We start from the raw sequence: 13,516 nt of genomic DNA on the forward strand, positions 1-13,516 counted from the left end.
TCTGTCATAGACAAGTCTAACATCCCACCCGAGAGTTTACATTAACTTTTCATAGTATTATTGGCAGACATTAAGTCAATTTACAAAGAAGTTTGTCATCTATGATTTTTTGTATTACTAGTATCTCAATTGTGTTGTAAATTTGCCTTTTCTGTCTTTGTTAATGAAAAGTATATTCACATATACACTATATTTCTATGTTGCGGAGAGGAGAAAATTAACATTAGGGTAAATTTGGTAAGTAAGTGAAAAACATTTAAATTAGCTTCTATTTGAAAATAACTTACAGGCTATTTACAATAGACCTTTGATTATTAGAGAGCTAGCTTGCCAAGAATGTGGTAAATACTATTATGAAATGGATGATTCCTCCTAATGCAGTTGGAAATCATAATTTTCCACTCAGGTACAGTCTTCCAACTATAAGCTTCATACTGTAGAATATGGATTCGAAGTACCATTTTTTGAAACCCTATGCAATAAAACTTAGAGAACTTTGGTACAACTAATATAACTGTTTCAGTGAATTACAGAAATTTAAATCTTCTCTAAATATTTCCTATTAGATAACTCTCTAGTGAGAATTTCATTCAACCATCCCTGGCACTTTCTCAAATTGTGTATTAGAGAATTAGCTACTCAGATAGGGACATGTTACTAGAAATGGTAGTATTCTTAATCTGTCATTAGAAGATATTTACTATTACAACTAAGAACATGTTTCATTTTAACAAATAATTATTTCTTTCTTCCTCTTTACCCACAGATTTCATCTTCTATGCCATGAATAGTTACTATTAGAGATCATTCTCATGAGTAACTCTTAATTACTCAAGGAACTGAGTATACATCTAAGAACATTTATGTGTCACAAGTAACTAATTTTGAATAAATCTTGGCCTATGTCAACAAATTGGTAAGTAGTTGTGTTCAACATTTTGTCATACATCCAACTCTCCGCTACTACCAGAAGGCAAAACTCAAAGAAATATAGCCTCTGCCTTAAGATTTTGTTTCTTAGAAATAAGGAAAATATATACACATAAAGCAGAGAGAACAGTGAACTATAGCATAATATCAAGCACAAAAGTAACAATAGCTGTAAAGTTTATGTATCTGTCTGCCTGTGAAAGAAGGAAGACAGAAAGTATAATTAGAAAAGAAAATCTGACTACTTCTACTCACCAGGTCTTATCATTAGGGATTTTTATCCTTCTTAATACTACCAGCAATATATGAAGTCAGTATATATGCCCACATGCAGCATGAGGAAACTGAACCTTAGAGAGGTTAAGATGCTTATCCAAGGCACATGTCTAGAATTTACAATGCTAGTTTCAATCCAGGTCTAGATTTCAATGAATATTTATTGGTATTGAGGTTGTTCAGACATTAGGCAAATACAAGACTTTATTTGCTGATTCTGCTTCCTTGTGTGTTTTCTCACCATTTAAGGAAAGAAATGCTAAATGACAGATATAATTAGCCAGAGACACTTACAGAATTGTGTTTTAACAGGGTCCTTATGACCTAAAATTTAAGAAAAGATACAAGATACAATTGAGATGGAAAGGCCAGTAGGAAGAATAATAAGATCTTACTCTCATCATAGGATGTTTAACAGTCAGCAGGTATGCTGTAAACAGAGTTAGCACCATAAAAACCATGAATTTATCCCCTGAGTATAAATTGTTCAGATTGGAGAATGCTCAGAAGTTGTAACCAAAAATAGAATTCTCTAAGGACAGCCATTGGGTTTCTGACCAAAATGTGCTCTATTTTTCTTCTGTAATATAATTTTAATTTTTCACATAGCATTCCTCTAAGAAAGAAAGTCTGTCTATAAAGCTGGTGCCTGTTTGTCAATGTAATTTATATAAGTGGCTTTTATTGGGCTACAAATAATTTTGTCTTTTGAAATTGCAGAGTACGCTTGATTCCTTTTCTAAATGTATTTCCATATGTATCAATAAAGTATATAAAATTTCAATCAACATGGATACACATATATTTATTTCATTAAATCTATGCCTCAGTGAGATATTAACATTTCAGATTTCATGAACAAAGATATTTGAGTATTTTTACTATTAACTTAAGATTTTAGATCAGAAAGATTATTTGTATTTAAAGATATACATTACTTTTTAAAAGATACACATGTCATTTGAAATCCATATTTTATATGCCACGTCACCCTCCTCATCAGATCAGATCAGATGAGTCGCTCAGTCGTGTCTGACTCTTTGCGACCCCATGAATCCCAGCATGCCAGGCCTCCCTGTCCTTCACCAACTCCCAGAGTTCACTGAGACTCACGTCAATTGAGTCAGTGATGCCATCCAGCCATCTCATCCTCTGTCGTCCCCTTCTCCTCCTGCCCCCAATCCCTCCCAGCATCAGAGTCTTTTCCAATGAGTCAGCTCTTCGCATGAGGTGGCCAAAGTACTGGAGTTTCAGCTTTAGCATCATTCCTTCCAAAGAAATCCCAGGGCCGATCTCCTTCAGAATGGACTGGTTGGATCTCCTTGCAGTCCAAGGGCCTCTCAAGAGTCTTCTCCAACACCACAGTTCAAAAGCATCAATTCTTCAGTGCTCAGCCTTCTTCACAGTCCAACTCTCACATCCATACATGATCACAGGAAAAACCATAGCCTTGACTAGACGGACCTTTGTTGGCAAAGTAATGTCTCTGCTTTCAAATATGCTGTCTAGGTTGGTCATAACTTTCCGTCCAAGGAGTAAGCATCTTTTAATTTCATGGCTGCAGTCACCATCTGTAGTGATTTTGGAGCCCAGAAAATAAAGTCTGACACTGTTTCCACTGTTTCCCCATCTATTTCCCATGAAGTGATGGGACCAGATGCCATGATCTTCGTTTTCTGAATGTTGAGCTTTAAGCCAACTTTTTCACTCTCCACTTTTACTTTCATCAAGAGGCTTTTGAGTTCCTCTTCACTTTCTGCCATAAGGGTGGTGTCATCTGCATATCTGAGGTTATTGATATTTCTCCCAGCAATCTTAATTCCAGCTTGTGTTTCTTTCAGTCCAGCATTTCTCATGATGTACTCTGCATATAAGTTAAATAAACAGGGTGACAATATACAGCCTTGACGAACTCCTTTTCCTATTTGGAACCAGTCTGTTGTTCCATGTCCAGTTCTAACTGTTGCTTCCTGACCTGCATACAGATTTCTCAAGAGGCAGATCAGGTGGTCTGGTATTCCCACCTCTTTCAGAATTTTCCACAGTTTATTGTGATCCACACAGTCAAAGGCTTTGGCATAGTCAATAAAGCAGAAATAGATGTTTTTCTGGAACTCTCTTGCTTTTTCTATGATCCAGGGGATGTTGGCAATTTGATCTCTGGTTCATCTACCTTTTCTAAAACCAGCTTGAACATCAGGAAGTTCACGGTTCACATATTGCTGAAGCCTGGCTTGGAGAATTTTGAGCATTACTTTACTAGTGTGTGAGATGAGTGCAATTGTGCAGTAGTTTGAGCATTCTCTGGCATTGCCTTTCTTTGGGATTGGAATGAAAACTGACCTTTTCCAGTCCTGTGGCCACCCTCCTCATACTTCTTCCTAAAAAATGCAAAACATTTTATTTACTTAATATAAAGGTCATAAAGAGAAAGTTATTAAAAGTACAGACAATTGCTATAATCAGAAATAAAGTTTAAGTTTTTATTTCAGTCATCTGGTTGGAAAAGGGTTGTGGAAGTTAAATGAAAGTAAGAAAGCTCAAAATTATTTTCAATATTATTTTCCAAATTTCACTTTTTATCAAAATTATTCTTGGAGGGTAAACTCCAAAACCAAGATACCGTATCCAAACATGTATCATTCTTACTCAGCAAAAGACAGGGCTGAGGATAGATGTCTACATATAAAGCAAGGTATTTCATGAGACCATTAATGTTTGGAAATCAAGAAATCTCTTTGAAATTCCAAATGGACCATAAGGAAGTTCTGACCTAAAATCAAAGCATTTGTAAGAATATGAAAAATAAGATGAAATAAATGTCTTAGCAACCAGGACTTTGATATTTAGTGACTTTCTTAGAATATCCCAGATTATTTTTTGTTCTGTACTGTAAGTATCAAATCAAATTCTTGATTTTCAAACATTAATGGTCTCATGAAATGTCTTGACTTACCTGTAGACGTCTATCTAAATGCCTAACATGAATGCTTCCTTTGTGGCTCAGCTGGTAAAGAATATGCCTGAGATGCGGGAGATCTGGGTTCAATCCCTGGGTTGGGAAGATCCTCTGGAGAAGGAAAAGGCTACCCACTCCAGTATTCTGGCCTGGAGAATTCCATGGACTGTATAGTCCATGAGGTCATAAAGAGTCGGACATGACTGAGCGACTTTCACTTCACTTCACTTCACTTCACTTCACTACCATGAATATCCAAGAATACTGTTAGAATTTTTTTCCAGTAGTCAATTTTACCCTGAAAGTGGCTCAGTCATGTCTGACTAGTTGTGACCCCATGGACTATACAGTCCATGAAATTCTCCAGGTCAGAATACTGGAATGGGAAGCCTTTCCTTTCTCCAGGGGATCTTCCCAACCCAGGGATCTAACCCAGGTCTCCTGCATCGCAGGCAGATTCCTTGCCAGCTGTGCCACAAGGGAAGCCCAATTTTACTCAAGCATAGTAATTTTACTGGTTAGCTATGTTTTGTTTTAATTTGTACCTTATGTATCATTTTCTAACCCCACTTATTTATGTACCAAAATATAACTTCTGAAATTACTTCTATTACCTGGAATCACTATTTAATATTGACACTTTTTAAGATGATAGATTTATTTGTTTTTTTATACTTACTAATGGCCAGAAAATTTGGGATTGGCATATGAGGAAAAAATTTTCGGTAGAGTTCAATAGTTGGCAATTAAATTCATATATGATACACTGCATTGCCTGGAATCCGGGCACAGGATTCCCCTTCAATTTGGAAGGCATCCTAGTGCTCAATGAGTAGATCTTTGATATCTCTGATAGTCTTATCCTCTCAACCCAAAGCATGCTGTCACCAAGTCTCATCTCATTTAGTATAAGTCTTTGGGTGAATAGTTGTGTCCAGTGAAAGTTGGAGACATGAGTCACAGAATTGAAAGGCTTTTCCCTAATCCGGAATTTGCAGTATTCTAGCAGCAGGGCATTACTGAGAACTAAAGAGAAGTCTTGATTTGACAGGACACGTGACTTAAGCTGGGAAAAATACTTAATGAATTGAGATGGCTGGATAACTATGCTATAAATCAATCAAGAAGTCCAGAAGACATTGTAAACCACAGGCATAATGCTCTTATGGAGGAGTAATGCTCTTGTGGTTTGCAAAACCGTTCTGAGACTCTGAGAAATTTCAAGGATATAAATTCATCCCTAGTCATCCAGTGCTACTTATAAAGGGGGTAGAGACGGTTGTTTTTGTTGTTCTAATGTTTAAAATTTTCAACATAAGACTGCAGCTTGAAAAACTCATTTAAGGAATTTTAAAATAATACTTTTGCTGTGTTGCACATGTCTGGAGGCTATTTGAATTTTATGGCATTGGGCTTATAAGTTGTCAGGTTAGTTTCACTATAATTTCCTTCAGTGACTCTGAAATTTCACCCCCTGTCACAAAAGGAGAATCTGCCCACTGAAAATGATATGAAAGTTCACACTGGATAGCTACACTAAACTGTACATATTTCTTCAAACGCTGCTGCTGCTGCTAAGTTGCTTCAGTCGTGTCCGACTCTGTGTGACCCCATGGACTGCAGCCTACTAGGCTTCTCCGTCCATGGGATTCTCCAGGCAAGAACACTGGAGTGGGTTGCCATTTCCTTCTCCAATGCATGAAAGTGGAAAGTGAAAGTGAAGTCGCTCAGTCGTGTCCGACTCCTAGCGATCCCATGGACTGCAGCCCACCAGGCTCCTCCATCCATGGGATTTTCCAGGCAAGAGTGCTGGAGTGGGGTGCCGTTTCCTTCTCCCTTTCTTCAAATGACAGCAAAGCAAACTGGGAAGAAAATTGTCCACTACCACCAGTAACCTTCCTTGTTTTTTAGATGCATATGTTACTTCCTTCAAACTCCTACATTTTAATGCTAAATCTCTATATTTTGCTTTGCCCTATAATAAGGATATTCCCTAATTCTTTTACATTTTTGTGCAGCTCAATTAGCAGGGTAAAGAAAAAATGTGTACCTTTTAATTTATATATAATTTATCCTTTGCCAGAAAAAATTTCAAGCAATGTCCACGAATTCATAAAATTATATAAGATTTCATAAACTAAATGGGAGATAAGAACACACTAGAAGAAGTAAAGGGGCTACCCTGGTGGCTCAGTGGTAAAGAATCTGCCTGCCAGTGCAGGAGACATGGGTTCGATACCTGGGCCAGGAGGATCCCCTGGAGAAGGAAATGGCAACCCACCCAGTCCAGTCTCCTTGCCTGGGAACTCCCACAGACAGAGAAGCCTGGTGGACTATAGTCCTCGGGGTCACAAAGGAGTCAGACATGACTTAGGGCCTAAACAACAACAGAAGAGACGAAGAGACAAAGGACAAGGTTAAAGTGCTCCCTTCCATATTATGGTGAGGATACAAACTTGACTTTACATCTGTATTCAGTTGATGTGAAGAGAGAAAAGTGATGAACAAATTCTCAGAATTCATAATCTAAAAACAAACCACTTATAGCCAATAATAATACCAAATATCTAATATAGTTATTTTAAAAGAGTGAGAGTGAAGTCGCTCAGTTGCGTCCGACTCTTTGCGACCCCATGGACTGTAGCCTACCAGGCCTCTCTGTCCATGGGATTTTCCAGGCAATAGTACTGGAGTGGACTGCCATTTCCTTCTCCAGGGGATCTTCCCAACCCAGGGATCAAACCCGGGTCTCCCACATTGTAGACAGACGCTTTACCGTCTGAGCCACCATTATACATATATCAACTCATTTAATCCTCATAAAAGCCCTACTCAATAGGCATTATACTTATCCTTATTTTTTACAGATGAAGAAATTGAGGCAAAAGAGATTAAGCAACTTTCCCAGGTCATATGGCTTGTAAGTAATTATGTTGGGATATTAATGTATGCAGTCTGGTTTCAAAATCCCTGATCCTAATTTCTCTGCCACACTGCCTGCAGAAAAATCCAAGTATTCTTATGGGAAAAAAATGTGTCCTGATCCTCATTATGACACTATGTCGTAATGTCTTTGAGAAAATTCTATAGTAGAGTCCACAATAATTTAAAAGACATGTTCTCCAAATAGACACACATATTAAACCAAAAAGCTTATTAGAGGAATCAGTTCTATCAAAGGCCAATTCTTACCAGTGTAGGAAGGGGTTGTTTTCAGCAATGACGATGTTGAAGGCCATCTGGAGGTGGAGACATTTGCATAAGCTCAAAAGGATAAAAAAGTTTCTAGAGAGATAGAAAGCATGGGGATTATTTTCAGACGGCATTTTTAAACAGACCCTAAAAGTTGAATACAGTGGAGACAAAACCATTACGAAACTGGGACTGTACATTAAACCAATCATGTTTCAGTCACAAAATAGTCACAGATCATATACACATCCTGGCAAAGGTTTGATTGGCAGTATTCCCAGACATGTTGGTGGCCCTTGTGAAACTATAGATTTCCAGACTCTGGCGAACCTACTGAATTCAAGTTCCTAGGTAAAACGTGTAGATTCAAAAAACTCAAATAACCTTCCCACGTCAAGAAATTGGAGTCAGGTGTTTCCAATGGCAATAAAATTCATCAGGTTCATGTTACTTGAAACAAAAATTGTGAGAACTGGTATATGACTGTTCATATATTTTAAAGCTGTGAATTATTTGATAAAAGAATAATGCTTGCTTAGGTCGCCTTTCATATGTCATATTCAGATTGGTGTCACTTTCTACATGACTCTTCAGTAAGGAAACATTTCATCTCTTTTTCAAAGTACTAACTTGGAAAGAATATGTACAGTTACATCAAACTGTGCCTACTTATTTTTATTACGGCTTGAAAAAAAAAGTATCATACGTTGGGTTTTAAAGAAGCATACTTTACACGTTAATTAAAGTGAATGTGCATGTGTGCTGAGTCGCTTCAGTCAAGTATGACTCTTTGTGACCCCATGGACTGTAGCCTGCCAGGCTCCTCTGTTTATGGGATTCTCCAGGCAAGAATACTGGAGTGGATTGCCATGCCCTCCTCCAGGGGATCTTCCTGATTTAGGGATCCCACCCTCCTCTCTAATAGTCTCCTGCATTGGCAGGAGGGTTCTTTACCACTAGCACCACCTGGGAAGCCCAATTAAAGGGAGTGTCTATCTTCAAAGTAATGTACTTGACATATATTTTGTATTAAATTTCAGATACAGTACTCTTATGGGTCTTTAGACTCGGGATCATCAAAACTGAGGACAGGTGATTTGTTTTATCGCTGGGAACTTGAATAGCTAATGGTCTGTAAACCAGCAAATGTAAGTTGGGTTTTATTCAATTTGCCCATTAAATGAATTAGCTCACCAAATGTGTCTAGTTTTGGGGTTTTCTCAAATAAATACTCTTAGGTGATTCCCGGTTTGGTGCAGCAAGACATTCCTGGACACTTGCATCTGGAGGACAAGTCTGCAAAGCTGCTCTCACTTTTTCTTCCTGCCATGGGCTATGGTACATGTCTAAGACCAGATAATCTTTTCCAGTTTATGTCTCCCAAACTGCTTAAGAAAAAAAAAAAAATGATGACATACACACAAAAGTGAGCAAGCTTTTTAATAGAGGAAGGACTTTGTAGGCTCATAAAAGCTGCAGAATAAGATTTTCCTTTGGTTTTTCTATATTTTTTTTTCTTTCTTTTTTTTTTTTTTCGCCAGCCTCCCATTGAGAGTACTGCCCCCTAGCTGGGTTTTCTTAGAATAGAAATCCAAAACAATATGCTTGATTCAAAGCTGTTTTCCTCAGTCACAGGTTTAAATGTAAAAAGTTTAATTGTAATATGATAAATGGTTCATAAACTCAGTTTTCACCAATGAAAATTTTGAAGACAAAATAGGTGACCAGATGGATGGATGAATCCTGACTGGATGGTGAAAGAAGCAGATAGATATAAGTTCAGAACTAAATAAGAGTTCCCCTTTATACTTCTACATCTGAAACCAAAATGTAAATAATTGTATACACTACTTAAGTTTCAACATATTGACTCAACATTTTTTAGACTTTAAAATGTATTACTCCCTTTCCCCAAATACCTGTTTATGTGTCTCCTATTCCTTACTCTTCCTAATTGCTCTGCTCACTAATTACCCCTAAGAGAGTTTGTTAATCTACAGGAAAATTGAGAACCAAGTGATTTTGATTTATTTCAATGATATGCCTTCCTAGATTTACATTTATTATTCCCTTTAAAAAATGAAACACACCAAGCTAATATGGTGTGGCCATGTCTTTTTTAACCTTTGGAAAGTAGGCAGCATGTTGCTAAGCAAGTAGTAAATGTTTAAAATAAACTTGCTAAATTAAATTAACTATTGCCCACAGTACACATAAATTTCAGCCACGAGAGGAACAATGCGTGAAAGTGCCCTTTGTAATGACCCAGTTCAGCTGGACAGATGAAAGTCTGGGGCATAGCATTTCACTGGCTTGATCCATCTGCCACCAGTCACTTGTGGAAAGAGGCTTCTGTTTCTTTTCAGCCAGCAAGAGGAAGCAAAGCAGGATTTAGTAGCTGCTAAGGCACCAAAGGAAAGGGCACAGCACACACCATTCATGTCAAGTCAGGGATGGAATCCCAACTGCCTTATTCTCCCATCTGGTAAGTAAACACTCTCCAAGCTGGTTTGCTTCAGATAATACCTTGCTTACCAGATAAGGAAAACTACACTCATTTACTAAGGAGGTTAATAATGCCATTTATAAGAATAAAAATATATATGGTCTATATTTGAACTCACAGAAGCTACCTAAACATTGAGAAAAACCGATTATTTGGCTTGCTCAAATTTCTCTTAAACCACCTCTGTTTAATTATCTGACAGAGTCAGGCAAAGTGGGTTTTAAAGTCATATTGTTGTTGTTCAGTCACTAAGTCGTGTCTGACTTTGCAGCCTCATGGACTGCACCACACAAGGCTCCTCTGTCCTCTACTATCTCCCAGAGTTAGCTCAAGTTCATGTCCATTGTATCAGTCATGTTATCTAACCATCTCATCCTCTGCTGCATTCTTCTCCTTTGCCTTCCACCTTTCCCAGGATCAGGGTCTTTTCCAATGTCAGCTCTCCCCATCAGGTGGTCAAAGTACTGGAGCTTCGGCTTCAGCAGCAGTCCTTCCAATGAATATTCAGGGTTGATTTCCTATAGGATTGACTGGTTTGATCTCCTTGCTGTTCAAGGGACTCTCAAAAATCTTCTCCAGTACCACAATTCAAAAGCATCAATTCTTTGGAGCTCAGCCTTCTTTACAGTCCAATTTTTGCATCCATACATGACTAATGGAAAAATCATAGCTTTGACTATATAGACCTTTGCTGGCAAAGTGATGTCTCTGCTTTTTAATATAATATGTTACAGCTTTCCTTCCAAGGAGTGTGCATCTTTCAATTTCATGGCAGCCATCACCATCTACAGTGATACTGGAGCCCAAGAAAATAAAATCTGTCACTGATTCCACTTTTCTCCCTTCTACTTGCCATAGAGATGGGATCAGATGCCATGATCTTAGTTTGTTTCGTGCTGAGTTTCAAGCCAGCTTTTTTACTCTTCTCTTTCACCCTCATTAAGAGGCTCTTTAGTTCCTCTCCAATTTCTGCCAATAGAGTGGTTATATTATCAAGACACTATTTCAATTTTCAACTTCACAACCTGTACATAGACATAGCCAAGATGAAAAATAAAAGGTAGTTCCCTCAGTTAACCTACAAATGATTTTATTTCTTTCCTATCAAAAATAAAGAGGTATCTGCACTCCCATGTTATTTGAAACATTATTCACAAAACCAAAATAGAAAACACTCTAAGTGAAAGGACAAAGAAATGGAGTGTATGTAAATAATAGAATATTGTTCACTCATGAAAAAAAGCAAGAAATTTGGCCTTTGGAGGTATGGGCGAACCTGGAGGACAGTAAAAGAAATATACCAAATACAGAAAGACAAATACTATTTTATCTCACATGTATAATCTTAAAAAGTCAAACAATGGAAGCAGAAAGTATTCCAGGGCTGAAGCATGGAATAAATGGGAAGATGTTGTTCAAAGATTATAAAATTGCAGTAATAAGATGAATAAGACCCAAGATTAATATACAGAATGGTGATTATAGTTAATAATATATTAATATGTACTCAAAATTTGCTAAGAGAGTAGGTTTGGATGTGTCTTATCAAAAGTAAAACAAAAGCAAATTTATGTGAGGTGATAGATGTGTTAATTTAATGTTGATTGTGTTTATTCACAATGTACATCAAATGATCAATTGTACATCTTCTATATAATATTTTAACTTACAATTATTCCTCAGTAAAGCTGGGAGAAGAAAAAGAAAAAAAAAGAAAGAGGAATAGTCAAGATTTGTCATTTGATTCAGGACTCAGTTCAGTTCAGTCGCTCAGTCATGCCCGACTCTTTGCAACCCCATGAACAGCAGCACGCCAGGCTTCCCTGTCCATCACCAACTCCCAGAGCTTACCCAAACTCATATCCATTGAGTCAGTGGTGCCATCCAACCATCTCATCCTCTGTCATCCCCTTCTCCTCCTGCCCTCAATCTTTCCCAGCATTAGGGTCTTTTCAAATGAGTCAGCTCTTCGCATCAGGTGGCCAAAGTATTGGAGTTTCAGCTTCAGCATCAGTCCTTCCAATGAACACCCAGGACTGATCTCCTTTAGGATGGACTGGTTGGATCTCCTTGCAGTCCAAGGGACTCTCAAGAGTCTTCTCCAACACCACAGTTCAAAAGCATCAGTTCTTCGGTGCTCAGCTTTCTTTACTGATTCAGCACTAGGGGCCTGCCAAAATGGGAAATATTTGTATACATCAATGGTCATCTAATTTGAAAGTATGAGGCTATGCTGCTGCTAAGTCGCTTCAGTCGTGTCTGACTCTGTGCGACCCCATAGACGGCAGGCCACCAGGCTCTGCCGTCCCTGGGATTCTCCAGGCAAGAACACTGGAGTGGGTCGCCATTGCCTTCTCCATTGTGTGAAAGTGAAAAGTGAAAATGAAGTCGCTCAGTCGCGTCTGACTTGTAGCTACCCCACGGACTGCAGCCTACCAGGCTCCTCCATCCATGGGATTTTCTAGGCAAGAGTACTGGAGTGGCTTGCCATTGCCTTCTCCGATGAGGCTACAGTAACAAGATTTCTTTCTTAAAAAAAACAACTAAACTCCAGAACAGTCCCTTTATTCAATATATCACAAATTATTTTTCTGACTTCAAGGGAAAAAATAGAAACATAAGTTGATATGCAAACACTGAAAGCTATGTATGCTAATCTAAAGTTTTTTTAAATGGTATTGTTCCAGTAAATACAATTTGGGCAGAAATATTTCATTAGTAAACAAAGCCAGTAGCCATGCTAAGGTGGGGAGGAGGGCTCACCCTCAGGCCATGCATGGAGAGGGAGGAGAGAGCTACTACTGGATATTTGCACCACACATTTTCCAGGATGGGATCGCACAGAGTCGGACATGACTGAAGTGACTTAGCAGCAGCAGCAGCAGTGAGTCTGATTTTCTTCCATGCCCCAGTTTTTGAATATCAAGACCTTGTTTTTGAAGAAACAAGTGAGGAAAATTAGGGAAATAAATTCCGCAGTGTTTTGTTATTGTTGCTGTTTTTGTTTGTCTATTTTTGGTTATCACATTCATCTAAAGTTTGAAACTGATGTTTGTAATGAATCAGTGCAGGAAGGCACTAAAATTTTCCTTTACATGAAGTGATACAGTTTTGTGAGACACTTGTTAACAAAAAGGCAATGTGCTTAATTATGAATAAAGAGAAAAGAAAATACGATAGTGCTACCATAATCAGGTAGTGTTTGGTCACCTAGCAACAGTGGCTCTGATTATTTTCTCTTTCTATAATTTTACATGTTCAAATGGTTGTCCAGCCTAGGAGGACAGGTTTTTATGTACTACATACAATAATGCGTCTTAGAATGAAAGTGGTGACTCTCTTTCATGACTGTTGAGTCTTCTCTGGGTAATTCATGAAATTGTCAGGTAGCTCCTGGAAGAGAATTATATGAGGCACATTTCCTAGGCAGAGAATTATGTGGGGATCTCACTAAATTTCTATGCTTCAGCTCCCTTCATTTCCATCCCCACCCCCACAACCCTTATTCTGGCCCTCAACAGCTCTTGCCTAAACTCCTGCATATCCTCATCTCAATCTCTATTTTCTCCTGTAGTATTTGAACAGTAGAGCCATATTTTTAATGAATTCCAATGAGGGTCCATAAATGAAAAGTGATATTTTATAAATTTAGT

The sequence above is a fragment of the Bos javanicus genome, chromosome 20 (genome assembly GCF_032452875.1).
Source record: "Bos javanicus breed banteng chromosome 20, ARS-OSU_banteng_1.0, whole genome shotgun sequence".
Taxonomy (NCBI): domain Eukaryota; kingdom Metazoa; phylum Chordata; class Mammalia; order Artiodactyla; family Bovidae; genus Bos; species Bos javanicus.